Source organism: Dendropsophus ebraccatus, chromosome 5 (genome assembly GCF_027789765.1).
Source record: "Dendropsophus ebraccatus isolate aDenEbr1 chromosome 5, aDenEbr1.pat, whole genome shotgun sequence".
NCBI classification, from domain to species: Eukaryota; Metazoa; Chordata; class Amphibia; order Anura; family Hylidae; genus Dendropsophus; species Dendropsophus ebraccatus.
In genome coordinates this window covers 35,490,778-35,507,070 of record NC_091458.1, presented here as the reverse complement: position 1 = coordinate 35,507,070, position 16,293 = coordinate 35,490,778, and the positions used below count along the sequence as shown (strand labels likewise).

The following is a 16,293-nucleotide window of genomic DNA, read 5'->3' as shown; positions in this document are numbered from 1 at the left end:
ATCCCATGAAGTCGTCGGCATTGTGCTCACAGCTTGGCATTCACAGAGAGATTATCACTTAGGAAGTGAGGAAAGTAACAGCGTCGCCTGTCAGCAGAGAGAGAATGGTAAAGCGGCTCATGAGGGTTGAAAAGGTAATGAAAATAGGTCAGAATAATGAGTGTGATCTTATATGGAAGGTTATTATAAAAGAGACTAAACATGCGGATTGTCAGCCGGCGCTCTTCTCACATAGCTCATTGCATATGTCATAGCCACCTAATATTTATACTCTGCTCTCCCCGGAATGTGAAGCATGTAGGACACCGTAGTGGTAATACATCTGCATGTATTCCTATTGTTCAAAAACATCCAATATCCTGATAAAACCCAAAATAATCAGTGCCCACAAATCTCCGTTCAGCAGGGAATCCAAAGATGTCACAGGGCGACCCCTGAGGGAAGAAGGTTGGTGGTAAGTATGTGTTCTTTGCTATCTTCTGTTCAAAGTGTTTTCTGTCAAATCAAGTGCCAGAAAGAGATTTGTAATCTACTTCTATGAAAAAAAAATGTCAAGTCTTCCAGTACTTATCAGCTGCAGTATGTTCTGCAGGAAGTAGTGTATTCTTTCCAGTATGGAGAGCAGGAGAAGTTTTCTATGGGGATTTGCTACTGCTCTGGACAGTACCTGTCTCGGACAGAGGTGGCAGCAGAGAGCACTGCGTCAGGCTGGAAAGAATACACCTCTCCCATCAGGGCATACAGCAGATGATAAGTACTGGAGCACTTGAGAGTTTTTAATAGAAGTAAATTACAAATCTCTGGCACTTGCTGGGACCAGTTGATTTGAAAGCAGGGCTGTGGAGTCGGAGCTAGTTTTAACTGGAGTCGGAAAAAAAATGTTCCGACTCCAGCCTTAAAAAAATCTTGTAAAATTCATATCAAAATTCAATTCTACATTTTTAAAAGTTTTGCTCATGAATATACACTCACCGGCCACTTTATTAGGTCCACCATGCTAGTAACGGGTTGGACCCCCTTTTGCCTTCAGAACTGCCTCAATTCTTCGTGGCATAGATACAACAAGGTGCTGGAAGCTTCCTCAGAGATTTTGGTCCATATTGACATGATGGCATCACACAGTTGCCGCAGATTTGTCGGCTGCACATCCATGATGCGAATCTCCCGTTCCACCACATCCCAAAGATGCTCTATTGGATTGAGATCTGGTGACTGTGGAGGCCATTGGAGTACAGTGACCTCATTGTCATGTTCAAGAAACCAGTCTGAGATGATTCTAGCTTTATGACATGGCGCATTATCCTGCTGAAAGTAGCCATCAGATGTTGGGTACATTGTGGTCATAAAGGGGTGGACAACAATACTCAGGTAGGCTGTGGCGTTGCAACGATGCTCAATTGGTACCAAGGGGCCCAAAGAGTGCCAAGAAAATATTCCCCACACCATGACACCACCACCACCAGCCTGAACCGTTGATACAAGGCAGGATGGATCCATGCTTTCATGTTGTTGACGCCAAATTCTGACCCACCATCCGAATGTCGCAGCAGAAATCGAGACTCATCAGACCAGGCAACGTTTTTCCAATCTTCTACTGTCCAATTTCGATGAGCTTGTGCAAATTGTAGCCTCAGTTTCGTGTTCTTAGCTGAAAGGAGTGGCACCCGGTGTGGTCTTCTGCTGCTGTAGCCCATCTGCTTCAAAGTTGGCCGTACTGTGCGTTCAGAGATGCTCTTCTGCCTACCTTGGTTGTAATGGTTGGCTATTTGAGTCACTGTTGCCTTTCTATCAGCTTGAACCAGTCTGCCCATTCTCCTCTGACCTCTGGCATCAACAAGGCATTTCCGCCCACAGAACTGCCGCTCACTGGATGTTTTTTCTTTTTCGGACCATTCTCTGTAAACCCTAGAGATGGTTGTGCGTGAAAATCCCAGTAGATCAGCAGTTTCTGAAATACTCAGACCAGCCCTTCTGGCACCAACAACCATGGCACGTTCAAAGGCACTCAAATCACCTTTCTTCCCCATACTGATGCTCGGTTTGAACTGCAGGAGATTGTCTTGACCATGTCTACATGCCTAAATGCACTGAGTTGCCGCCATGTGATTGGCTGATTAGAAATTAAGTGGTAACGTGCAGTTGGACAGGTGTACCTAATAAAGTGGCCGGTGAGTGTATATTATGAGCAACATTCTAAGAGGACACTGGCCCTATTACATAAGGGTGGTCAGAGAAAAGTTGTCGGTCACTATTTGGCAATTTGTTTCTGAGCTGGAAGAGTCCATTGTGCGGGGGGAGATCTGTGCTGTTCTCTTCCTGGATGCTGGATGACTGTATATGAGCAGCAGTGTAATATGAAGATATCCTGTGTTATATAGAGGAGGAGGAGAAGACATAAGTAGTGTAGCAGTAACCTCTGTCCTCAGTGTGGTGTTTTCTTTCTGGGAGAAGATTGTGTGTTTTTCTTCAGTGTTCTATGGCTGCAGCTGTGTGTGAGTGTGCGCATGTGTGTGCTATGACTGCAGCAGGCTGTGTGTATGTGTATATGTGTGCTATCGCTGCAGCAAGCTGTGTGTGTGTGTGTGTGCGTGCGCGCGCGCACTATGGTTGCAGCAGGCTGTGTGTATGTGTGCTATGGCCGCAGCAAGCCGTGTGTGTGGGTGGTGTGTGCTATGGCTGCAGCAGGCTGTGTGTGTGTGTGTGTTATGGCTGCAGCAGTACCTGTGTGTGTGCTATAGCTGCAGCAGGCTGTGTGTGTGTGTGTATGCTATGGCTGCAGCAGGCTGTGTGTGTGTGTGTGTATGCTATGGCTGCAGCAGGCTGTGTGTGTGTGTGTGCGCGCGTGCTATTGCGTGCCCCCACAGTGACCTTCTATATCACTGTATGACCGCTCTCTATATCACTATGCGTAACCCCTCTCTATATCACTGTTAGCAGTGTTGCTGTGTGTATGGTGAATATTTAGTTAGAAACATAGAGGACTGTCAGCAGGAAAAGACCACCTGCTCCATCTAGTCTAGTTGTGAGCAGTTCAGGACATGGAGACTGGCTGCATCTACTGTACACACAGGAGAAGCTGCTTTATATCTTTCCTCATTCCCTCAGAAGTCGCCCCAGGATCATGTAGGACATTAGGGAGAAGCTGCTGGGCCGGTGTAATAAATAACTCCCCTGGTATCTGACCGGCCATTTATGAAGGAGCAGGAGTCGGAGTCGGTTCTGATAAAATTCAGGAGTCTGAGTTGGAGTCAGAGCTGCGGCTTACCTACTCCACAGCCCTGTTTGAAAGAATTTTTTTTGTGAACTACCCCTTTAAAGGGGTTATCCAGGGCTACAAAAACATGGCCACTGTTGCAACACCCTTGTCTCCAGATTGGGTGGAGTTTGAAACACAGTTCCATTGAAGTAAATGGAGCCTGATTGCAAACCACACCTGAAGTGGAGACAAGAGTGGGGCAAAAGTGGCCATGTTGTAGCACTGGATAACCCCTTTAATGGCAAAATTCCATGATATCACTGGGATGGGAAGAAGGGCAATAACACATACCCCCCACCCCCCCACACACACAAAAAAGCAAGGGTCATAATGAAATAATTTCAAAGGAAAAAAGGACATGAGGTTGGCGAGTAACTTTTATTTATTTACTTTTATTTAAGAATATGAAGCCTTCCAGTACTTATTAGCTGCTGTATGTCCTGCAAGAAGTGGTGTATTCCTTCCAGTCTGCCGCCTCTGTCTGTGACAGGAAGTGTGAGGCTTTTTTATGGGGATTTGTTACTGACATGGACAGAGGTGGCAGCAGAGAGCACTGTGAAAGAATACACCGCTTACTGCAGAACGTACAGCAGCTGATAAGTACTTTTAAATAAATCCCAAATCTGTATAACCCTCTGACAAAAGTTGATTTGAAAAAAAAAAAAAAAGTGTCGCCGGAGATAAAATTAAAAAAGGGGGAAAAAACCATAAAGGGTCTGAAGACTATCTGAACGCATTGTATGTCCTACAATATATGGTAAGCACATGCCTCTGAGCGATGCCATGCAGTGGGATCCATCACTATAGGGTTCTCTTCTAGGAAACGAGGTATGCTTATATGTGACTTTTACTTCCTCTGTCACTATATACGTGTGTAAACTGGGATCTATTAGTCAGGCCTGACCTTTATTCCTCACCCTGTCCTGGTGTCTATAGATTCTGTACTCTGTTATGACATCTACAGATCGGACACTGTCCAGGACGTGAGTCTATCTGATGGACAGTAATGTTCACGAGGGATTAGAGTTTGTAGGGGCTTTTGTAGTAGAACTTTTCAGCTGCTTTTAGCATTCACATTAGATGGGTCAAAAAGGGGTCTCTTACGTATGACAGGTTTACTGGATTTATTCTATAGAGAAGTTCTTACAACCCAGCAGCTACATCACATTTGACAATGGATTAGAGAGGACCTACTGCCAGGTTGTTAGGGCAGTACTGGAGCCGCCACTGTCAGGGGCTCAGCGGAAGATGAAGAAGGGCACAGCTGAGCCACTTAAAAGGAAAGAGTATGGGTCCATTTACACAGAAAGATTATCTGCCAAAGATTTGAAGCCAAAGCCAGGAATGGATTTGAAAAGGAAAAATCTTAGGCTTTCCTTTATGACCTGAGCTCTGTTTATAGTCTGTTTCTGGCTTTGGCTTCAAATCTTTGGCAGATAATCTATCAGATAATCTTTCTGTGTAAATGGATCCTAAAATATGAAGTGCTGCTTTTCTTCCAAAGTGACCAGTCTGAAAGGAATTAAAGAGGTAATTAACCCCTTCCCATCAGTAACATGTATATATACGTGCCTACTGCACATACCCCGTGCAGTAGGAATGTATATATGCACTCCGGACCCTGATGGGGCTTCCAGATGTGAGCATGATCGCTGCAGTGAGAGCGATCCCGCTCACATCAGTGTCCGGAGGTAATGAGAGTCAGCTGCGATCCTGCAGCCGACTCTCATTAACCCCTTAAACGCCGTGATCTACAGCGATGGCGGTGTTTAAGGTGCTCAGTGACAGAACAAGCATCTGTCACTGAGTGATCGGGACCATGGCTGGGGGGGTCCTGATCGCATGTGCCTTACCTTCATCCTGTCGGATTGGCGATCTATGTATAGAGTTTGCTCTCAGTCAGGCTTTATACATAGATCGCCGATAACACTGATCTATGCTATGCTGTGGCATAGCATAGATCAGTACATGCAATCTAATGATTGCATCTTTTACAGTGAATAAAAGTGTAAAAGAAAAATGTAATAAAAAAAAGTTTTCAAAAGTAAAAAAAAAAACCCTTATAAACCCCCTCCCAATAAAAGTTTAAAAGACCCCCTTGCCCATTATAAAAATAAAAACAAAATACAAAAAAATAAACGTATTACATATGGTAGCATGCGGAATTGTCCGATCTATTAAAATATAACATTATTGTTCCTGCACGCTGAATGGTGTAAACGGAGAAAAAAAAAACGCACAAGGATTGCTGATTTTATTAAAATTATATATCACAAAAAAATTTATAAAAAGCAAATCAAAATTTTTCTGTTACACCAATATAATATTAATAAAAACTAGAGATCATGGCGCAAATGACACCCCAACCAGCCCTGTAGGTGGAAAAATAACAACGGTATTGCTCTTAGAAGGCGGGGAGGAACATTGCATTAATCTGACCCGGACTTTTGTGCATCAAAGGGCTCGGTCTTGAAGGGGTTAAAGATTAGAAAAACATTGCTGCTGTCTTAATGAAACAGTGCCACACCTGTCCACAGGTTCAGTAGGGTATAGCAGTTGAGACTCATGCTGCGTTTACACGTAACGATTATCGTGCGAATTTGCGCGATAACGGTCGAATTGGAACGATAATCGTACGTGTAAACGCAGCGAACGATCGAACGACGCACGATAAATCGTACATCGTGATCTTTCATCAGGTCAGCAAATCGTCGTTCATCGTACGCAAAAAATTCGCAAATCGTTCCGTGTGAACAGTCGTTCGCCGATGTAACTAATGTGTGAGATAGGCTTAAACGATCGCAAAACGATCGCAGTGCGAATTTTCGTACGATATATCGCACCGTCTAAACGCTGATCGTTATAAAAAAAAAATCGTAAATCCGACATCGCTAATCGTACGATCGGGCCAATAATCGTTACGTGTAAACGCAGCATCAATCACCTCAATGTAGCTGAGCTGTAATGAACAGGGATGGTGCTGTTGTTGTTGGAGAAATCTGCCATGTTTTTCTTATGCTGGACAATCCCTTTAAAGGGTCACTGTCATCTCAATAAAATTCTCACAGTCATGCCAGAATTTAATATCGATGAAGATTGCTCTGCATCATTTGCCACAAATTTTTTTCTTTAAATTTTATTTTAGCCATAGGCTAGTTTCACACGCACAGTAAAATAAAAGCTAAATGTGTTTGTAATTTTAAATCTACTACAGTCGTTCTTCTATACCAGGGGTCCCCAAACTACAGCCTGCGGGCGCACTTCGAAAGGGGCAACTCTTTTATTGGTGGTTAGTGAGAGGACTTCTCCCACCGACCACCAGTAAAAGAGGTCCCCCTTCCGGATCTCACCAGGTGCAGTGAAACTCTCCCGCCGGGTATCCTTGACCCTGCCCCGTATCTCCTGCTCTGCATCCACGCCGCAGCCGCCGTCCCTGGGCCGCTGTTCAGCGAATCGCTGACAGCAGGTCCTTTCATTTAAGTTCCTCACGCACGCCCCGCTGCGTGATGTCACTTGACTAGGCCTGCCGCAGCGGGACGCACGTGAGGAAGGTAACTGTCACTTGTGCTCATCCTGCCTGTCATCCTTCCAGAGGTGCCTCCTTCAAGCAGGTGTGGTGAGTATTCGGGGGATGGAGGGATCGTTGAGGGGGTAAAGAGAGAGGGAGGGAGGGGGTGAGCGGGGGCTGGGTGAGGGGTGGAAAGGAAGATGGATGTTTTTAATTTGGAGGGGGAAGGTGTTTTTTTTTCCTTCTACTGTCATGAATAGGGGGTCTAAGCACAGGCTGGGGAAAGCCTCTGCTGAGATTCCCTAATAGTGACATTAGACTACCAGTGAAAGTGTCATTATTTTATTTTTAAAGAAGACTGGACTACAACGGAAAGAAGAGGATTGCTTTTTTTTTATATAATAAAAGGGTCAATGAGGGTTTTCTGGGGATCTTTATTTCAATAAAGATCCTTTTAAAGTTGTGTTTTTTCCCCTTATTTCTATTTGGCTTAGTAGTGGAAGCTGTCTAAAAGATGGCGTCCATTACTAAGCCAGGCTTAGTGTTAGCCAGTAGAGCCGCTAACACTAACCCCCCCGCCACTTATTACCCTGGTACCCACCGCCACCAGGGGTACCGGGAACAGCTAGATACTGTCAGACCTGGAGTGTCTGAAAATGACAATCCGGGACTGGGCGGCAGCAGGCTGGTGTTATAAGTAATAATAAATGGCCCTTGCCACTCTGATAGTGTCAGGCAGCTGCTGCTGCTTAGTTTTGTATCTGGTTGGTTATGGAAAATAGGGGGGACCCTATGCATTTTTCTTATTTATTTATTTAACCAATGCATGGGGTCCCCCTTATTTTCCATAACCAGCCAGATACAAAACTAAGCAGCAGCAGCAGTCGCCTGACACTATCAGGTTGGCAAGGGCCATTTATTTTGGCCGTTGCCAGCCTAATAACACCAGCCTGCTTCAGCCCAGTCCCAGGTTGTCATTTTCTGACACTCCAGGCCTGATGGTATCTGGCTCTTCCCAGTATCCCTGGTGGCGGTGGGTAATAAGTGGGGGGTTAGTGTTAGCTGTTCTGTGGGCTAACGCTAAGCCCGGCATAGTAATGGACGCCATCTGTTAGCTTCCACTACTAATCCAAATAGGAAGTAAAAGGAAAAAAAAACACAACTTAAGGCTGCGTTCACACTACGTATATTTCAGTCAGTATATTTCAGTCAGTGTTGCAACCAAAACCAGGAGTGGATTAAAAACACAGAAAGGATCTGTTCACACACTGGTGAAATTGAATTACTATTGAGCGATCCTCTTCTTTTCGTAGTAGTTGTCTTCTTTATTTCAGCCTGAAAAGTCCAGTCTTATTTCAACCTGTAAAATTTACTTGTTCTTTATTCTAATATTGTATTAGATCTCATTTTGTTTTTGTTTTTTTTGTTTTTACTTTAAAATAAGATGTGTACATAGGGATTTGATCATAGGTTTTTTTTTTTGTTTTTTTTTTTATAGTCCGGCCCTCCAACAGTCTGAGGAACAGTGAACCGGCCCTCTGTCTAAAAAGTTTGGGGACCCCTGTTCTATACGGTGTGTGCATTGCAGTTGAATTTCCCATTTACCTTAGAGAGGCCCATTATGATACTGAAAATACAGCTGTATTTTAACTTCAAAATTACGGCCGTATTTTCTTTCTTTTTTTATTTTTATTTATTTTATGGAGTGTGGACATACAGTTAAAAAAAATCTCGGCAAAAAAAAAAAAATTGAGCCTTGGAAAAGGTGCTTTTGAGGCATATCGGGGTGGAGTAAAGAATCCTCAGAAGAGAGTTGTCTATTACCCGAATTCTTTGATACAGAGGGCGCCAACCATTTATCTGTATGAAGCCCTAAACTTTTTGATGGTGGCAGACAGATACGACAACAGCTAATAGCACAAAATCCCTTAAACATATGACAAACAGTTAAGCAAAGCAAGAGCAACACAATTCTTCGATTCCTTCTCTAGTGACATGGCTTCTACTTATAACAGAAACCATGATCCAGTCCTGAGTTCTTTCTATGATGAATGTGAATGGATCTTATTGGGTTATTTAGGGGATTTCTTTGCTGTGCTGTTCTCATTGACTATGGTGCTGGGACCCAAGATGGAAAGCCAAACGCCGGGAACAGAGCTGCTTTGACCTGAAAAGGCTAAGTAGCCCTCTTCACCCTCATCTGTGAACACTTATATTATTATACCGCTCAGGTTTACATCCACTTATCACTTCCATCATCTCCTATGTAAGTGCCTGAGTTTCCGGAATACTCAAGCAGCCCAGGACACTATTTATTATTAAGGGAACGCTTGGACTGTTCTCATCACATCTGATCATGGTTTAGAAATGTCTCTGTCTGTTTACTTTGCTGAGATCTCGGTGGTAACGGCACAAAAGGGCTACGGAAAACATTCCAGTGTCTAAGGACTGATAAATTTATTACCATAAAAGAGAGATTTGTATGATAAAGGCGATGAGTGCGCGGCATGAGGCCATATTCGGGATTGTGAGATTAACCTTCCATACTGTGTAATCATCTTGTCTGGTTATGTTGAAAACCCCATGGGGGACATATGCAAAGCCGAATAAACAGCATTTATGCAGTGCGCCAAATGCTGTACGCTCAGGCTTGGACAAACCTGAGCATGCTTGAGGTCCACTCATATCAAAGGATGATATTGAAGTGATTGTCACATCAGGTACACCACTTTTTTTTACATTATCCGGTCAGCAATGGGGTGGGGATACTGGTTGCACAATCCTTTTTTTTTTTCTCAAAATGCTGCCCCACGCTCGCACCATTCTCTTCTCGCACACTGTCTCAGCTCTATGTTCTGGCGCCCCCCTGTGTGACGCACCTCCATTAGATTCAAAGGGCCACGTCACAGAGGGGAGGGGATATTGTTACACTGGTGGGCTCCGATGCAGCGTTTTGAAAAAAAAAAAAAAAAAGTGCTGTACCTCCTGGTACATTCACTTGAAGATATTTACATTGATAACAGTGCCATATTTTGACACTCATAAGCTTTTATTGTTCCATTAATTGTATGGGGGAATGTTTTCTTTATGGGCCACACCTACTGGTGTGTTTACACACACACTGATATCTGACAGATTTCTGAAGCCAAAGCCAAGAATGGATTTGAAAAGAGGATAAATCTCAGTCTTTCCTTTATGACCTGTTCTCTGTTTATAGTCTGTTCTTGGCTTTGGCTTCAAAGATCTGTCAGGTAAATCTCTCTGTGTAAACGCACCATAAGGAGGGACAATTACAATGAACCTCGATCCCACCCACTGACGAGTACCACCACATTTTGACAGCAGCAGCCTGGCACTGGTTTCTCGTGTTGGGATTGTGGGAGCTTAGCTGTCATACTGCCAGTAAGCCAAAAGAGTCCGTGGAGCCTCATTTAAGAGTTTCGAAACATGGGACTAGCCAGAAATCACTCCAGGAAGGGCCCAGCCAAGGGGGGCTCCTGTTAGGACACCTATAAAACCACAATATAAAGTGGCTCTTTCAATCAATATCCAACTCAATTTATGTGTCTGACAGTATGATGGCCAGGTTCCTGCACTTACTGCCAGGACTGGAGAATCTTAGGATTCTGGCAGTTTAACCTTATATATGCCATGGTCAAATCATAACCGCGGCATTTTACATATCTGTTGGGCTCTGACTCCCTACTGACAGCCCAGCAACACATCACCAGGTGCCGATGGGTTGCCATGGCAGCTGAGGGCCTTCTGAAGTCACCTAGGCCTGCCCTGGCATAATGCTAGAAGGCATAATACATTGCACCACCATTGCAGTGTATTATATGATGTAAATGTCGTTTACTTCTCGTACTATTCTAAACTAGTAGAACTATATCTGTCTGTATATATATATGGGAATTTTTATGATATGTTGTTATAGTCCATCATAAGCAGGCATGGCCTGATCGGAAATGTTCTTCCTGTTCCATCCTAAAGACTTTTATTGTAAACCTATGACTATGGCGGCAGTGAATACCACACATACTTAGCAGGTCTAGACATAATAAAATGGACATGGCAGGATAGGTATTAAACACTGGCACTTGTGTATGGTGATCTTGTTCCGTGACACTGACACAGCCCAAACACTCTACCATTGACTAATGTGTATCTTTATGTTGGCGCGGCTGTAAAGGTTTCATCACTAAATACTTCTCTGACATGTTTTCATCCAGGAAACCTCTGGTAAAGGATACCTACTGCAAAGTGCTTTACGTCAGCCAAATAATAGTGAGCCTGCCAGAGACATACAAACAGTGTACAGGCCTGAAGATGGGGGATGTACGCGCCTGTAGCTTAAAAAAAAAAAAACGCTGGAGGAGGATGTTTACATGGGAAGTTATGGAACCTCCCTGGAATCTCCTTGGAAGCAAAACAGTTTATTTCTGTTCTTCGCTATAATTCTTCACAAATAGCAGAAGATGATAGCAAGCCTAATTCTATTAATGCGTAAAAAGCATAAGACAAGGCCACTCTCTGAGGTCATTGATGTGTTGCAGTCCAGGGGTGTATCGCTGGCTCGGGTAAGGGGGGCAAGCTTAGGAAAGATGCACCTGTCGGATGGCTGGGACTTATCGTGCTACACAGCCAGAGGTAATGGTCACATTTAGGCACAAGGGCTTCACAGGGCAATGACTTCCATGCTTCCCAAGGGCCAGTACAGCGGTTAGAAGGGCTGCACCAATGTAGATGGCGTGAGCGCTTCCCTCTCTGCTGGCTCCATAGACTCCATTCTATGATCGGGCAGATTCCGCTGTCCGCCCAAAGAATTGACGTGTCATTTCTTTAGGCCGACGACAGAATCCGCCCGAGCATATAATGGAGCCTATGTGATGGGTGGAATTTCAAGTGGGAGCCCGGGGAAGAGAGCGGCGGATTCCGCAAAGTGTTTTCCGCGAGAATTACTCTGTGTGTATATACCCTAATATAGAACAAGTCCTCACTCATGCTTCCCCACTCCTCTTTAGGATCAGCTGGGGGAGCTAAAAGTCTCTAGGCCTGACCAGAAGCCTACACATGGCACTGGCAGCACTTATGTCCTCAGACACAAAAAAATGCTCACCAATGAGGCAAAGTTATCTTGGCTCCTAGAAAAGAACAATTTATACGGTCCATCTCACAAAGCACACTGACCAGGTCAGCATGACGTTCCTTCCACTGCCAGAAATTCAGGAATCCATGGATACGACCATGCGGGGTTAGTACTGCGCGCAACTCCCTTTCTGATCCAGTTGGGCTCGTCAACAGCACCAACCCAGCATGGTCATATCCATGGATACCTGAACCTCTAGCAGCAAAAGGAATATAACACCAACCAGGTCAGCATGCTTCATGACAGGTACACTTTAAGGCTGGGTTCACACTACGTATATTTGAGGCTGTATAGCAACCAAAACCAGGAGTGGATTGAAAACACAGAAAGGCTCTGTTAACATAATGTTGTAATTGAGTGGATGGCCGTCATTTAATAGCAAATATTTGCTGTTATTTTAAAACAACGGCTGTTATATTGAAATAATGGCAGTTATTTACTGTTATATGGCGGCCATCCACTCAATTTCACCATTGTGTGATCAGATCCTTTCTGTGTTTTCAATCCACTCCTGGTTTTGGTTGCTATGAGGACCTGACTTGCGGACCAAATACTGCCTGAAATGTCCGTAGTGTGAACATAGCCCCAAGCAGCACTATCAGCAGGTTCGGGCAGTGAACCTGCTGATATGCGCCAGCTGATATTTACCTCAGAATTCTCGGTCTGTAATTCATATTCCTGTGGGGTCCGGTATACGGTAGTTTTCTGCTAATTGCTGATATGCTAATTAGTGGGTTTGGAGCATTTGGGGTGTTCCCCATGCTCCCGGAGCACCTACTCATCCCGCCTAGCCTGCCCCCTCCTGGCTCGCCCCACTATGCATATTCATACAGGCTGCTTCCTGCACATGCGCTGTAACAAGCGCCTAACTATGCATTACAGGCTGGTGAGTGTCTCTCTTCTCTGTCTCACCTCATGGTTGTTCTCACCCCAGTCACTCCTTGTATTCTCCTCAGTCTCAACTAACTTCCCATAACAGAGACTTTATATAAGAGAACTTCTATGTAAAGCTCAACAGCATCAATATCTAGAAAGCCAGCAGGTGGCTCTGTTGCAACATGGGAATTTTTCACATTTTATTCTGTTGTGTGAGATGTTAATAATAATAATAATAATAATAATAATAATAATAATTTTTATTTATATAGCGCCAACAGATTTCTCAGCACTTTACAATTCTGGGGGTACATACATAGACAAAAATCAGAAATTGCAGAGATATACTGTACATATGATATATGTATACATGGAGACAAAAGGCAGAGGGGTCCAGTCAGTGGCGTGGCGACCGCGGTCACAGCGGTCGCCGCCGTGACCGGGCCGCTACCAAGGGGGGGCCCGCGAGGCCCCCCTTGCCACTGCACTGCCCGCCTCCCACTCCCTCTTGTGACCGCAAGCAATGTTTTGCTTGCGATCACAAGAGGCAGGGGCCCCCGGCTGTCTTGCGGCCCCAGGGAGCTCTGTGTGTGCCGGGGGGCGGAGTACTTCCAGCGCAGGGAGCATCGCGTTAAGAAAAAAACAGGTCCCGCGAAGCTCCGCCCCCTCCGCGCTAAGGCGGGGGAAGCCCGCCAGCACATGTGACCTGGGGGCTACAGAAATCATGCAGGTGAGTATCAATTTTTTTGTTTTTAAGGGGATGATGGGGATGTAGTGGTATGATGATGATGGAACAAGAGGAGGATGAGGGGTGCAGTGGTATGATGATGAAGGAACAAGAGGATGATGGGGGTGTAGTGGTATGATGATGATGATGATGGAACAAGAGGAGGATGAGGATGTAGTGGTATGATGATGAAGGAACAAGAGGATGATGGGGGTGTAGTGGTATGATGATGATGATGATGATGGAACAAGAGGAGGATGAGGGGTGTAGTGGTATGATGATGATGGAACAAGAGGATGATGAGGGGTGTAGTGGTATGATGATGATGATGATGGAACAAGAGGATGATGGGGGGTGTAGTGGTATGATGATGATGGAACAAGAGGATGATGGGGGGTGTAGTGGTATGATGATGATGGAACAAGAGGATGATGAGGGGTGTAGTGGTATGATGATGAAGGAACAAGAGGATGATGGGGTGTAGTGGGATGATGATGATGGAACAAGAGGATGATGAGGATGTAGTGGTATGATGATGAAGGAACAAGAGGATGATGGGATGTAGTGGTATGATGATGATGTAACAAGAGGATGATGAGGATGTAGTGGTATGATGATGATGTAACAAGAGGATGATGAGGATGTAGTGGTATGATGATGATGGAACAAGAGGATGATGAGGATGTAGTGGTATGATGATGATGATGATGGAACAAGAGGATGATGGGGGTGTAGTGGTATGATGATGATGATGGAACAAGAGGATGATGGGGGTGTAGTGGTATGATGATGATGGAACAAGAGGATGATGAGGGGTGTAGTGGTATGATGATGATGATGGAACAAGAGGATGATGGGGGTGTAGTGGTATGATGATGATGGAACAAGAGGATGATGGGGATGTAGTGGTATGATGATGGAACAAGAGGATGATGAGGGGTGTAGTGGTATGATGATGGAACAAGAGGATGATGGGGGGTGTAGTGGTATGATGATGATGGAACAAGAGGATGATGAGGATGTAGTGGTATGATGATGATGGAACAAGAGGATGATGGGGGGTGTAGTGGTATGATGATGATGGAACAAGAGGATGATGAGGGGTGTAGTGGTATGATGATGGAACAAGAGGATGATGAGGGGTGTAGTGGTATGATGATGGAACAAGAAGATGATGAGGGGTGTAGTGGTATGATGATGGAACAAGAAGATGATGAGGATGCAGTGGTATGATGATGATGATGATGATGATGATGGAACAAGAGGATGATGGGGGGTGTAGTGGCATGATGATGGAACAAGAGGATGATGAGGGGTGTAGTGGTATGATGATGAAGGAACAAGAGGATGATGAGGATGTAGTGGTATGATGATGATGGAACAAGAGGACGATGGGGGGTGTAGTGGTATGATGATGGAACAAGAGGATGATGAGGGGTGTAGTGGTATGATGATGGAACAAGAAGATGATGAGGGGTGTAGTGGTATGATGATGGAACAAGAAGATGATGAGGATGTAGTGGTATGATGATGATGGAACAAGAGGATGATGGGGGGTGTAGTGGTATGATGATGGAACAAGAGGATGATGAGGGGTGTAGTGGTATGATGATGGAACAAGAAGATGATGAGGGGTGTAGTGGTATGATGATGGAACAAGAAGATGATGAGGATGTAGTGGTATGATGATGATGATGGAACAAGAGGATGATGGGGGTGTATTGGTATGATGATGAAACAAGAGGATGATGAGGGTTGTAGTGGTATGATGATGAAGGAACAAGAGGATGATGAGGATGTAGTGGTATGATGATGATGGAACAAGAGGATGATGAGGGGTGTAGTGGTATGATGATGAAGGAACAAGAGGATGATGGGGGTGTAGTGGTATGATGATGATGGAACAAGAGGATGATGAGGGGTGTAGTGGTATGATGATGAAAGGGCAGGAGGATGAAGGGGTGGTAGTATTATGGTGGAGGTGGTTGTAGTATGATGATGGAGGGGCAGGAGGATGAAAGGGGTAGTAGTATGATGATGGAGGGGCAGGAGGAGGGGACAACATTGGGGGGCATCTGTAAGGGGGATAAAATGGGGGGCCATCTATATGGTTGATAACATGGGGGCAATCTATATGGGGATAACATGGGGGGCATCTATAATAGGGACAACATAGGGGGCCATCTATAAGGTGGACTACACAGGGGGTGTATACAATAGGGGGATATGTACTATAAGGGTGATCACATAGAGTCAGGGCTACCCACTAAATGAGGGTGTAAAAGGGCCAATACAGATGTGCAGTTTGTAGAGAGATGAGGATGGTGCCAGTGTGAGGAGACTAATATGTTTTTCTGGCAGATTCTGTGGATTCGTGGCTCCAAAAAGTTCTCATAATGGCCCAGGGCAGATGGAGAAGATGAAAAGGGAAGAACTCCGATCAGAGAAGACGTCCCCTGTGAGTCACCTGATATATTTGCACTGTAATGTATATGGTGTATAGAGCCTGTGTAGAGCTGGGGCCACCTCTATATGACTGGATGAGGTGATATTGGTCTATGTACAGAGGATTTTATTCAGTAGCAGCGGTTGTGTTAGTCAGTATGTGGTGGTATTAGTCAGTATGTGGTAAGGGGGGGGGGCCCAAGTTGACTCTTGCACCAGGGCCCAAGAGACATTAGCTATGTCCCTGGGTCCAGTCATCTATATACAGTAAATAGGACAGTGCATGTAAGGGAAGATGAACCAGTCACCAACAAATGTCTGCATGCTACAGG

The 16,293-nt window shown here is 44.8% G+C and overlaps 1 protein-coding gene across 4 annotated transcripts in view; it reads right to left on the bottom strand.

Annotated features, from left to right (window-relative positions):
* Nucleotides 1-16,293, bottom strand: part of RPL21 (ribosomal protein L21) — a 407,337-nt gene that overhangs the window by 77,800 nt on the left and 313,244 nt on the right. Inside the window, exon 1 of one of the 4 annotated variants that reach the window (XM_069969848.1) lies at nt 7,276-7,286. The exons of the other annotated variants lie outside the window; for them this stretch is intronic. The gene's annotated coding sequence lies outside the window, so the exon portion shown is untranslated. Of the gene's footprint in view, nt 1-7,275; nt 7,287-16,293 lie in introns of those variants that run through there. 4 annotated transcript variants of the gene reach the window in all.